This window comes from Aphelocoma coerulescens, chromosome 2 (assembly GCF_041296385.1).
Source record: "Aphelocoma coerulescens isolate FSJ_1873_10779 chromosome 2, UR_Acoe_1.0, whole genome shotgun sequence".
Classification (NCBI taxonomy): Eukaryota; Metazoa; Chordata; class Aves; order Passeriformes; family Corvidae; genus Aphelocoma; species Aphelocoma coerulescens.
Window position 1 is genome coordinate 41,462,147 of NC_091015.1, and position 13,942 is coordinate 41,476,088.

The 13,942-nt window shown below is 41.2% G+C and overlaps 1 protein-coding gene across 2 annotated transcripts in view; it reads left to right on the forward strand.

Moving 5' to 3' along the window:
* The first annotated feature begins 242 nt into the window (after positions 1–242).
* Positions 243–13,942, forward strand: part of PALS2 (protein associated with LIN7 2, MAGUK p55 family member) — a 58,939-nt gene continuing 45,239 nt past the window's right edge. For both annotated transcript variants that reach the window (XM_069007125.1, XM_069007124.1), the window contains exon 1: positions 243–410. The gene's annotated coding sequence lies outside the window, so the exon portion shown is untranslated. The remainder of the gene's footprint in view (positions 411–13,942) is intronic.

A 13,942-nucleotide genomic window follows, 5' to 3' on the forward strand; every position in this document is an offset into this window, starting at 1 on the left:
GCACACGCTGAGACACGCGCAGTCACGCGCACTCCCACGCCCTCGGTGTCTCACACTCGCCGACCCCTCTCGCCCCCTCACCCTCACACGGGGGGGGGGGGGGGGGAGGGGGCGAGGCAAAGGCGCGCTCTCCCTCCCGCCGGGAGCGAGGGAGGCGCTCGCGCGCCACTGCCGCGGAGGCTGCGCGCGCGCGCGCGCTCGCCGGGGGTGGGCGGGGCAGAGGAGCGGCGGCGGGAGCGCGTGCCACAGCCACGCCGGCGGCGCGCGCCGAGGCGGGCGCAGAGCGGCGGCGGCACCTCCGGCTCGCGCCGTCCCTCCGGCAGCCCCGCGCGCCCGGGATCGTCCATGGGGCCGAGCGGCGCCCGCTGAGGGAGGAGGGGACGGGGAGCGGCGGGAGTCGGTGCCGGCCGGTGAGTTCCCGTACCGGCGGGGAGGTCGCGTGGTCGGGCGGGGAGGGAGGGAGGGTTCGCCCGCCCGGCTGCTCCCTTCTCCCGTCCCTCCGAGCCGGCGGGGAAATGGTGGTGGGAGGCGGGATCCCTTAGCTATCCCGGCCGATCCCCTCGACCCGGCGGCGGGAGCGGAGGCGCCCCGTGTGCGTGTGGCGTGAGGCGGGAAGAGCCGTCCGCAGGTAGCGGGGCCGGGCGGGCCTGCAGGGGAGCGAACATGGCAGCGCCGGAGTCCGGGAAGAGGGATTTTTGCCCCCAGAGCGGGGATTAACCCTCCTCCTCCCGCCTCCGGATGCGTCCCCGGGAGACTCGCGCTTCATCTGCCGCTCCGGATTATCCACCCGCCCACCCTTCTTCCCCCACCCCCTTTCCCGGTATTTTCTCTCCTCCTGGAGATTATCAGGTTTCCCGCCCCTCCCTCTCCGGGATCCTCCGCCTCCCCCCTCCGAGGGGATTATCTCCCCCCTTCTCTGCTGGATTATCCCCCCAGTTCGCTGTCCCTGTCCCTCCCTCCGCGTTTATGCTCCTCCGCAGCCTCGCCTCTCGGGGATTATCTCCTCTCCCTTTGGGGTGATTCCTCCTCTCTTGATCTCTGTCCCGGCCTTTCCCTGCCTATTTTCTACCCGAGGAAGTCAACCCTCCCCTTCCGTCTGCCTCTGACTGGGGAAAGGGGTGAAAATGTGGTTGTGATCGGGTGGGCAGGAGTTTCCAGCAGTGCTGTCATCTCCTCGGTCGTTGTACGAGTACTACAGGCAAGTGGATGTACGTGGAGGAGAGGTACAACCAGGGATGGATGTGCGGAGCTTGTACCAGAGTTCAGCCTGTGGCGTTGTGCTCCGTATGCGGGAAAATATCTGCACCCTTCCTGCGATGTTACATCTGATGGAGATGAAGGAGAGCCCACCTGGATCAGTGCTTTATAAAACGTGCATGGCTGGGTGGTAGAGACTGCATGGAAAAAAAGCCAGCAAGCCTATGAGTTTCTTTGGGGAAGGTGCAATGTACAGTAGTAGCTTTAAGTGGGAAGGTGCTTGGATGACATTGCTGCTGTCCGGGGGTCAAAGCTGGCTTGAATAGCTTCTGTCTTGGCTTGCAAGGCAGCTGGCTTAGGCTGTTGATCAGTGTTGAGGAGGAAGCAGACAGGTATCTTTTGCTGAAGCTCTGATGCTGATGTGTCAGCTTCAGACTGTCAACTTGCTGGCAGAGGAAAAATGTGTGTGTTCCTAAAACATAGAGGGAACGTTTATCCCATGTATTTGGCTCCTGTGTAGGTTTAACCAGTCTGTTCTCCTAACACCTGGTCTACCCTGCTCATGGGTTTGCTGGAGGAGAGTTGCAGATCTTCTGGCCATCTTGCGGCACAAGGCTCAGGATTATATCCATTAAACTTCTCCCACTTGGCTTTGAGAGGAGGAGAGGCTGCTAGAAATTGTACAGAGACTGAGCAGCTATAAATAGATGTCGGACTAGAGGAGGCTTTGAAATCTTAGCATGCTGCTTCTGAACAGATAGTGTCTGTTAAACTGGTGGGGTTGACACTAGCATCATAATGTTTCCTTTTATTTCTGCTGAGGTGGTTGGCTTTTAACACTTTGACATGTGGTTGGACCATACAGCATCTGCCAAAAATTTCTTTTTAAAAAGGACACAGAGAAAATTCTCATTTAAATAAAGTGCTGACAATTGGAGTCCTAGTTTGAGCTCATTTAAATGTGATTTTTAAAGGACCGTTCAGAGAAATCTTTAGTTTTTTCTTCCCTCCCTTGAAATGCTTGGAACTGATGATCTTGTGTCCTTAATTTGTTCTCAAAGTATCACACTAGATAGATTACCTGAGATCTATGTTGCTGTGAAAAATCTGCAGTACTGAGGTATGGTATCACAACGCTGGTAGCATTGCTGGTTTTTATTTTGTTCTTTAGGTTTTGGAGTTTTTGCTTGTTTGTTTGTTTTTTTAATGGAATCTTTGACATCTAACCAAAAGGGTGTATATTCAGTTTCCTTGAATTCAGGGTGCTTGCATTTGTTTTAGATCTTATGGATCACTGCTCTTTCAGCTTGTCTTGTTGAGAACTAATTAATATGGAAATTATTGACAAATATACTGTACTAGCTCTGTGGAATGGTGTCCTGCTGCTCTATTAGTGGGCTAACTGCATACTCTAAGTCTTTAAAATTATTGCAAAGCTGTTGCAACATACGTGCAGTTGGACCTTTTTTGAAATACCTCTTTTTTGTGCCTTTTTTTTTTCTTTAAAAAATAGTGGAAGCTATTAAATCATGATTTTTTTTTTTTTAAATAAGAGAAAAATAAGAAAGGGAGTAATGAAAATATGCCTGGATAATATGAAAGAGTTTTAACAAAGGCTAATAGAGAGGATGAATATCTGCAAGAATCCTGACTTTCAGGACATTTATTTAGATCATAAAATTTTAATCTGATCTTTTTTTTCCTTTTTCTGAATTTGTGTCTATGTAAACCTCAGGGAGGTAGAAAGGAACGGAAGTCTTGGCAGTATGACTTCCTAGTTGTGGCATTTTTAGTTGGTATTTAACCATAGTGAAAGCAGGGAAACCAAGTAATCTATCAAATAATTTGGCTTCATTTTGAGCTGTTAAGGATGTGATCAGAGCATTATCCTCAACACTGGGTATCTTCGGTCAGCATCAAGCTCCAGTTTGCTATTAGGTCCATGTGTTGGGTATTTCTATGTGCAGAGACAGAGGTCAGTGATCTGGAGAAAACTTCACAGTACCAAAATGACAAGCAAAAGACTCTTCAGTATAGTCTCTTTGTACAGTGACTCATTCTGAATCCTTGTGTTGTTCTAAATGTATTTGTTTGTAGAAATTGTAGTTTGAATGCCATTTTCTAAAAGTTCAGTTTCCTGCTTTAAACCCATACTTTCTGCCAAGTGATTTAAAGTTCTCATTGGGTGTGACTGTGCCAGGCTTGTGTGTGCCCTTTGATCCTCTGTGCAGGACACTGGTCAGTGAATCTTTTCTCATGCTGTAGAAAAAGTGAGAGGAATTTCTTTTTACTTAAGAGACAGGTATGCACTTGGGATTGTGACAGTCTCCATGCAGATGTGGAAGGAATAATAGTCTCAAGACATGAAAGGATGAAAAGCTTACATATATTAAAATAAAATGCCCTGTCATATTCTGTGTTTAAGCTAAAAATGGGTAAAACCTGGATGAGTTTGCCTTGCACATGTGGTAAAAACCTGACTTTTTAGAAGCATCCTGCAACTGGAGGGGTACAGACACTATTGGACTTACTTGTGTGGAAATATGACGTAGAATATGATGGCGGGGTTAAGAGCAAGTCAGTGAGAGGGAAAAGTGGTTTTACTGTCCCCCCCACAAGGAGGAAGCTCATAAAGGGTGCTGGAGAAGAGGAAGTTTAGTTCAGTGTGACATGTGAGAGGCTGAAATACAGATGTGGTCACAAATACTGTTAGAGGGCTTTTATGATGCCATGGTCGTTATAAGCATCTGCAGTTGGATCTCAGGCTATATTACAGCAAAACTGTAGCACAATAAAGCATGGTGATGATAATGTACTATCCTGTGGCTTAAAATTGCTTTTTTTCAGAATAAAGCAGGCATGAATTATGTAGTTATGGCTGGTGTCATTCTTAGAAGAATAATGGAGACCAAAAAAAAGATAAAAAGAGAGATTAGGACAGGGGATTTTCCATATATAAACATTTACTTCCCTATTTTGGGTTACTTAAGAGTCTTTGAAGTTACAGTAATTTCACAACCTGTGTTAAATAATAACAATAAAATTGAAAAATGGGATGTTATCTACTCTTGCCATCATGTTTTAATTATTTTCAAGGTCTGTGGCTTAAAAGAAAAAAGTGTTTCATACTACGAATGTTTCATATTAGCAACCATTCTTTGGGTTTTACACATCAGTTATTTAAAGAACTTATTCTAGTGTCCAGGTCTCATGAAACCATGGTGGAAATGAGAAAGATACTGAAATCAGGTGGCATTTCAGATTTACTAGCAACAAATGTTATTTAATAAATTATATATACATGTTTCTTAAGAGTATTGACTAGTTTTACATTCTGACAAGCAGCTGTTTGAGAGTAGGGACTCCATGAAATCCATGCTTACTGCAGAGAATGACAGTTTCTATAAACTTGTTTTTGGGGCAGGGGGACATGAAACATGATGACACATGAGACACACAAATTCTTTGTATCTTACACAAAAAGATTGCTCCTCATGCAGCTTCTCATTACCCAAATCCCAAAGGATCAAATTACTGGTTCAGTTAAATTCACTTTTCCAGTAGGTGGAGACACAACTGTTGATTTCAAATAAGCTTTAAGCCTTTACATTTTGATTGCAAACATTTTGTCAAGATACTGTTGAAATAATGAAAATGAGGATGTTAGAAGGAGTTTACATTTTTATTTTAAGGTAGATTACTTCAGCCTCTTTTATTGAAAGAGTTCTGGCATTTAAATATTGCTTCTGTAGTAAGAGTGGCTACTCAAATAGTTTGGGTTTAATTTTCTAATTATCTCCACCCACTGGTCAAATATGCATTAATGAAAAGTTTAAGTGATACCTTTTAAAATATCCAAACACAGGATGGAGGAAAGTAGATTGAGGATAAATAGACTGAGGGTAAAAAGACTGGGTAAAGTTTTTTCTTAAGACTAGTAATGCAAGGTAGGGGACCCCTCAAGTAAATCAGCAGGGGCATAAAAGAAAGAGAAATCAGCCATTCTGACTGTGTTATTCCATTCCTTGATAATTTTTTTTTTTTAAATATTTTATTCCATGTTCATTCATTAGTTGTTCAGAGATCTGACTGCAGGTATCGTGTCAGAGGTTTTGTATGTAAAACATGTCAACAACTTTTTATATGATGTTGATTTATTTTTTTAACAAGTCAGTGGGCCAGTTGGTAAGTCAGCCTTTACGTATCTTATTAAAATTCCACCCCATGCCTTTCCTGATCCTCTGTTGAAGTTTACAGAAGTTGTTTTGGCAAGATGAAACTGCTTATGCAGCAGAAGTTCTCAAAATGGGAAGACAAACTGTATTCTAGTGAATTAAGTGAGAGAAAAGTTTGTTTCTCCTTTCCAAGCCATTCTGGCTTACTGTACTGTGAGCTGTTGTGCTGAAGCAAAGGACAGGGTTGCTGGACACAAATTGCTTGAACATTATTAAGTTTGCTGTAGTCATACTGCTGTTTACAGCTTCTCATGCATTCTTCAGATCATTAGAAGGAGGTGTAATTAACAATTGAAAGTTCAGTTTACGCATTCTTTGGTAAAGAACATGCATGCAGACCAGGGAGAAGTTGGTAAGTGAAACTTAATGTTCATGGAGTGTGTGACAGTAGGGCATTCAGTCATCTGAATTCAAATCAGGCAGACAGTCCCTCTTCCCAGATCTACTGGCACGGCTCTGCTGCTTACAGTAGATTTGGTATGGAACAGCAAAATGTGATGAGCAGTGCTTGATTCGATCACTTCTGACCAGTGAAGCTCCTTTATACAGATTAAATCTTTGTAGTATTTTAGCAACTTCTAGGAGCTTGTTGCTTGATGTAGTTGGCATTTGCCTTATGTGATCCTCCCTGAGGACAAACTCTGGGTGTACACTGCTATGTGTGGTATTTAAAGCAGTGTTCATCTGAGGCTTAATTATCAAGTGAAACACTGGTTTTGGCTCTGGGAATTTTGTTTCATTCTTTCATAGCTTTATGTGGAGTGGCCCACTTGCTGCTGGATAAAATTCAACCTTGGTGTGAGCCTGTTGTGTGAGAGAAGTTGTCCGTCATTAGCTCTGCAACAGTCTCAGAGGTGTCTTGTCTCAAGAGGGATCAAATGGACACACTACCTTTGAGTCATTGTGCTTTGGGAAGCAAGATAAACTGGTAACCAGTGTTGCTGGGTTTTAATAAGCACTTCTGTAACATTACCTGGTCACAGAGAAGCAATGACTGTGCTTGAATTGCTCTGACTGATGGTTGAGAACCCTCACATCTGCTTTGAGTTCCCATTGCTGGGGGTAGAAACGTTTGGGCAGTTTTGAGGACAGGCCATAAATACACGAAGAGAAAGAAGTATGAGAGCACTGAAGAGTTGGCACTTGAAATGTTTCCTGAGTTTGGCACATAATTTGATAGGAAAAAAAAATCCATCCATGCATCTGTCTGTCCTTGTGTCTGCCATGCTCACACCACTGGCTCCCAACGGGTAAGTCTTAGAGATCCAGACATTGTTTGAAATCGGGCTATTGGTATGGGAGATTAAGTGTGTGTGTACACTGGTGAGAAGGTAAGAGGCTTTGTATGTTGTTAAAAAGGTGCAGAAAAGCGATTTTTATTGAATGATTTCCAAGTTCGAGTGCGGAGTCCGAACGTGCCGGGTCTGCTCGGAAAGGTGGCTCAAGTGCGCTCTCCAGTGGCCACACCGGGACAGCGGCGCTGGGATGGGCTCGGGGCCGTCGGGGCCACGGCTCCGGGTGAGTGACAGAAGCCAGCTCCAGTCGTGCGGATGCCTGCTTGCTTAGCTGAGTACACTGATAAATAAGCTGGTGCTTCTTAACAAATAAGTAGCTAAATTTGTTCAAAAAAAATCCGCTGTTGCCAAAAATTGATTCAGTTAGAAATCTTGCTCTTGTAGTTGGATCAAAAAATGACTCTCCCATCCAGCAGTCTATTAGCTGGGGAGATTGGTGCAATCTCTGTTGGGACTGTTTGTACTGTCCCCTGGAAGCAGGCAGGTTTACTGCTGAACAGAATTTATTAGCTATGAATTGCAGCGTGCACATTTAACTGTGTCAAATCTTGGCAAATAGCTCTGCAAACAGCACAGACTAACTAAACAGCAGCAGAAAGAAATGTGTAGTTCTTACCAAGTTTACCACACAGTTCTCAGTCTTACATCAGATTCCATGCTGTTCAGGAAAGTACTGAGGGCCTTCAGAAGGAAGAACTTTGTTGGTACTAATGAATAGGAAATGGAAAAGGGAAGGACGGACTGTTCAGCAGGTGGATTCCTCATAAAGTGGAAGGTCTCAAGGCCCATTGTTGTAATTTGGGATTTCTGAGATAACTGAATGCTTCATAGATTATTTCAAGTTTCTGGTATTGTTTTACTTTGTCTCTTTTTAACTGTTCAAACCTTGAGCTTCTGGCTTCTGGTAGAGTTCTCTTTTGTAGACAAGACCTAAGTTAGGCCTTGTTGACCACAGACCTTGTTTCTCCAAAAACTGCAACTGTTTTGAGAGTTTTGTATGACAGTGAGGCTGTCAGAATGGTACTGTTAGGTGTTGCTGTTAACTGGAGTTGTTGCACTAAGACACTTTAAGTATGAGCTTGTAAGAATATAGTGTTTGGTTGGTAATTTTATTAGTAAGGTACTAGCAAAAAACCTACATAGAGGAACATGCAGGGAAACCATTAAGAATCCTTTCTTTAGAATTGTAAGAGTTAGTCTAATTACAAATTTGGCAAGAAATGCTTGTGTAATTAGTTTCAGAACAGTACTACTTAGCTTCGAATGTTTGGGCCCTGTAGGGAAAAGTGTAACTGTATGTCCGTTCATATGTGACATCTGGTGTGATACAGTTTTACTAGTTACACTTAACCTGTTTACCACTTCTGATAAAGGCCATTGCACAGAATGTGTACTTTTCTGCACAAAGCTCTTTCCTTACTATGGATGTCATGATAAAGCTTTTACATATTTCAAATAATAATAAAAAAATTAAGTCCCTTGGGCTTCTATACCCTAGGCATAAATGATTTTACTTTACAAATATAATTACTGCACTTCCAGGAGGTAATCTCTCTGGACAGCCATAGACGAGTTTGAATTAGATTACTCTGTTTTTTCCTCCAGGGTGAGTTAATACATTGAGTTTTATTTTTATGTAATTACTTCAAAATTTAGATCACTTCTAATGCTTACTATTCTTCCTTATAACTAGACTGGCAAAGCTAAGAATACTTGCATTTGAAAGGTTAACATGAACTTTTTTTCACCCATAACTTTTATTTCTGTCAGGTAGGTATCTGTTCTGCTCCTCAACTTCATACATCTCATGCTGTATTCAGTTAGTCTCAGTTGTAGAGTTTCTTAATTTGGAAATACTGGAAATATTTCCTTAATAAGCAGAGAGTAGGCAGACTAAATCTTCCAACTGTGACATTTAACCAAGTCTAGCTAGAGCAATTTTTTTGTTAAATCTGTATTTCCAGAATTCTGGGTTTGAAAGCTTTCCACTAGTTTGTCAGTAAGCTTCATGAATAAAGCAAGTTACTACTTTTACCGCTGTTACAAAATCCTTGGACAGAAAGCCAGTCAGTGTGAAATAAGCAGAGGAACAGAGTTAGTCAGGGGAGACAGTCAGGAAAATGTTTTTTTCCTGTTTTTTTTCATGAACTTCAGCAGGAAGGGCAAATCTGTGGATAGATGATTGTGAACCACAATGGGATGCATATGCATTTATATAAATGACCTGTTTGTATTTGGATTTCACTTACTTTAAGAAGCAACAATGAGCTTAAGCACTAGATGAGAGAAGACTACGGAGATTAATTTGTAAATTAACTTTATAATAATACAGTTCTGCTTTGAAGTAGAAGGAAATCTTTGGTGTTTTGAGATCTCAGAATATGACTTCCTGTTTGTGTTGAATACAGGACTAGGCAGGATATCTGTAGAGGCAGTCACTTTAGTTCTGTAGTTGGCATCTGGTATCAAAGTGCAGGAGTATTATGTACTAATGCAATATTAAATACAATGTTAAAGGGTAAAACTTGTTACTTGTGTTGCATATGAATTCCTACAGCCTAGGTGTGTAACATGTAAGTCTGTTGCAAACCTGAAAGTACTTTGGTCCCCTTTAATATAGTAGGTTTTCAAATATTAAGAACTGTCATTGGGTCAGACTGAAGGTCCATCTAACTCCTTTTTCTAACATGCAGTGCAGCTTCTGAAACCATGCAGAATCTATCAGGAGCTCCTGTTAATGTTATCTCTGGGCAGATTTTCAAGAAGATAGAAGACATGGATGTCTCCTGATGAGAAGAAGCTGGGGCCAGAAAATTTCGTGTCTGGATAGCCTTAAATTCAGTTCCAGATAGGGAAAAAAATGCATAATGTGGTCCCCAAGTGTCTAGACGTCATTATCCAAAAACTGGTGAAGAATTCATTGTGCTAATGTCAACAGCGGCAGAATCCAAAATTTAATGCACTGTCCATGACTAAAATAACATCTTGTGTAATTGCCCTGGGCCTGCAAATTAGCAGCTTCCAAAAAGATCTGATAGCTTTGCAGAGGGGATTGAAAACTAAGACAGCAGAATGACTGATAATGCTAAAGGCGTAAGACTTGAAGGTCTCCAGAAAGTCCATCCCTTAGTAGAGAATAGATTATGCATTTGCCACTCTTCTTCTTTCCCTGCTCTTCTGCAAGTCTTTAGGGAGCCAGTATAAATGCAAGAGGATGACCTGAAATGCCAGGCACAGGTTAGCAGCTGTGGGTGTGGCTACCTGTAAGAAAAAGATTCCTACTCCCTAATATTGCACTGAAGAAAGACCCTGCATCAGGAACTTTCTCTTGCTTGATGTGATCTTTATGTTAGCATATTACCCATTTGAACTGAACAGGGTTGTTCCTGTTGATGCCATGAAGATTTTTGCCTTTTCTTTTTTTCTTATATTCTTTTTAAGACCAGGAAAAGGCATCACTGTAATTGTTCCAATCCAGTAATGGATTGGAAGTCACAATCTGTCTTTTGAACGCCCTTTAAAAATATGTATATTTCACTCTGTTCACTATGTATGCACATGACTGCATACATACATGGAAACATACAGAAAAAGAAGGAATTTTTAATAAAATGTAGGTTTTTTTATATATGTGTGTTAAGATGTGTGTGGGTATATATATATGCATACATTTGTATCTTAAAAAAAAGAACGCTTGTCTGTAAACAGAAAGCCCAGCATCCATAAACTGTCTAGGAAAGCATAAAAACAAAGTAAGCATACATGACATTTTCCCTAGGTAATCTCACAGAATCTGGCTAATGTTTAAGCTGAAGATTTTTTGAATTAAATTAGGTTGTGGATTGTTTATGTAATTTGTGTTGGTTGCTTCTACTGTTCAGAATGCTTCCATTTCAAAACTGGTCTCAACTTCTTAATGGACCAGTATTCATATATAAATTGCTACTGTGCACTGGAGATCTGTTTGATTAAACATGAGAAACTCTTATCCTTGGATTGGATTACTGTTTAGTTTCTTTAAATAATTGACAATGGATTTTTGCTGAAGTGCTTGATAACTGAGATGTGATATGTGCAGCATTGTAGCCTTCTGTGAAGATTGAGCCCAGTACTAGTTCTTGTTTTGGTAACAGAGCTGGTGGCAAGTTTGCAGCAGATTAATGATTACCTATATCTTAATTTAGTAAGCATGTCAGACTGACCAGGATACCCACAGGTTGTTCTTTGGTGGGCCATTGCTCCGTTCTGCCTAATGATATGTCCAGGTGAAACAGCAGAAATAGATGTTTAGCCTCCAAACACTGGAGCTATGCCTGTTTATTTACCTGCTCTCCAGAAATCTGACTGCTGCTATGTGACATGTTCCTTCTGATCCTGTCTTCCACAGAGGCACTCTGTATAAAATGGACCCTAGCCTTGGCCAAGATCTTGGTGTGGCTTTAAAGGTTCTTCTGCCTTCAGTATGGGGTTTTGATAAACACAGAAAGATAAAGTGTGTTGGGATTTAAGGAAGAACGTTCTAATAGTTTGAATTTTGGGTTGTTGAGTCCTTTGAACTTACATGTCTGTGCTGGTAACAGGTGGTTGTCTGGAGCTAAAGGGAAGACTTCTTGACTAGCAATAGAAATGCTCTTTCAAGTTAGTCTGACAGTATGGTATCCTGTGCCTGGAAGCAAGTTCAACTATCTGTGGAAATGCACAGATAATAAGGAAACATCCCTGTCTCAATTGCTGTGATTAAAAAACATCCTTCCTAACATCCCTCACATTGTCCTGTATCTATATCCAGAATTGGGAACAAGCTGAAGCAACTGGCTCATCTTTCCCTCACTCACTTCAGTCATTCTACAGGTAGTTCTTTGTATTCTGTATCACTTGGAAAACACTTCCAATTTTACAGCAATAAGCAATGACTTTAAAGCTTCTAGGTTCAGTCTTCTGATGTAAGGAAGAAGGATGGAGTCAGGAGTTCGAGGTCAGCCTGTGTTAACAATGAACTGGAGATGTGTTTTCAAGTGAAATCATCTTGATACAAGATCTTAGAATCCCAGCAGTGATTTCCATACAGAATAAAGGCTTAGTGTTATAGAAATAGTTTCTACAACCTGTTGGAAATGTGGTGTCAGGGATTCAGAGAGATGGAAAGAGCTCTTCCCCTTTACTTTCCAGTCTATCATCTTCTCACTTGTTGATAGAAGTCACAGTTCTCATGTTTGATCCTTTTGTCAGTCGGTTAAAGAGACAATGAAGAGGCAATGCCCCAATACAGTTCTCTAAAATGATTTTTTAAAAATACCTTTTTAAGGTGACTTTCCTATTATCTTTTAATAGGAAGTGTAATCATTGACAAACCCCTAGTTGGCCTGAGTAGAATGTGGAAGCTCTGAGGCTTGACAGCAGCTGGGAAGTGTATAAAAAAATAAGAGCAGTTCCATTACCAAGAACTTGATCTAGGCTTTTATAGGTGCTCTTTCTTTCTGGGACAAGGGATTTCGATAGTGGTAGGTAAAACAAATAATTATGGTTTTTTTTCTTATTTATTTAGTTAAGAAATAATGCAACAGAAATGAAACAGAAATAACACAACATATGTGGAGTTCAGAAAAAATTGACCGACCTTTCTTATCCCAAGTTGCATCAAGAGGGCAGGTCTTCCCCTAATTATTGGTACATCTTGCTCAGAGAAGTGACAAAGGTTTATGTAACTTCTAAATTTGATCGTCTCATCCCTTGAAAGTGGGGCTTGACCAGACTTGTGTTTCCTCTTGCTGAAGAAATAGATCCTTTGGGAAAAAAATTGAGAAAGTGCAGCATGAATATGCTTCTTGTATAGAAATAGGAGAAAAAAAAGGAGTAAAATTTACCAGCTGTACATTGAATATTGTCTTTCCAAGTGATGCCCAAAAATACTCTTGTACATCTGAAGATGTTGAATGCATCATAAATCTCAGCTAATATTATCTAGAATTGCTCTACTTAGTTATCTGTGACCAAAATTAGAATCCTGCTAAAGCTTCTGTTACGTAGTTTTTAGAGTTCATTGACAGCTTCTGAGTGAATTAAAAGGATGAAGAAAGGCAAAAGAAGTAAAGAGTCATAAGGACTTCAGATCTTGGCCATCCTATTTTAAATTGGAATTTGAACATGAAAGATCTCTGAATGTCTATAGCACAGGTTGCTTTTATTCAAACTACTCATTGTTCTTTCACAGCTAACCTGCCATTTTGGTTTTAGTCTCTACTCTGATTCTTAAGCATTTGGTTGTACTTAGGAAACAGGAGGAGTACTTTCTTGTGTGAACAGAAATAGGCAGTGAATAGAAAGATAGTGGAAAAAATCTTGGGTCTATATGAACCTAATGGATTAATCAAGAGTTATACTGTGTGACATTTCACAGTTTGTACTTAAGGAAATATATGCAAATACCTCTTGTCAGCCTGTTTTGAGGGGATCTGAACATGTAAACCTCTGAATGAGTCTTTCATTCAAGTAGGTCACTTCCTTCCTGTTCTTTTTTTTTCTGACATAATTCCCAAACCAACTTTAACAGATGCATTAACTTTGAAATCCTTGGGAATGGTTATCTGCTTGCAGCTGAACTTACACTTAAATCCTTTTCAGTAATATTTTAGCAAATTCTACTTCTCTGGTATGTTGTCTAACCAACTTTTTTAAACATAGCAGGCTGAAAGAGGAGCACAGAGACTCAGCGTTGGGAACCTCCCTCTCTTTCCCATCAGTCAGGAAGCATAGTGTCATCTTGCAGGCAGAAGTGCCAGTATGTGTACATGAAGACAGGTGGAGCAGGTGACAGTTCCATTTAAACACTACCCCTTCTAGCATGGTGTCAGCACTATGCGGTAGTGCTAGACTGTGTACAAAAATGACAGAGGAGGTGTGGTTTCCTGGGCCATCAGCTGGAATATGTAAGACATTTCATGTTTTTTCCTTTTTCCTACTGAGCTGCTCCTTTTGCTGTATCTAGGTTTTCTAAATTCATCATAATGTGTTGCCTACTTTCCAGCCTTTTTTTTTCCCCTTTTATTCAATAAATTTTTCAAATAATTAATTATTAAATAGGTGTTCAGGACTTTTCGCTCTCGAACAAAATTTTATATCTGTGTTGGAGAGATGCCCAACTTCTCTGTGTATGGTAGGGTATTTGGCTAAATGATTTGAACATTGATGTTGGGGTATGTGCGCAGGCCTGTGTTC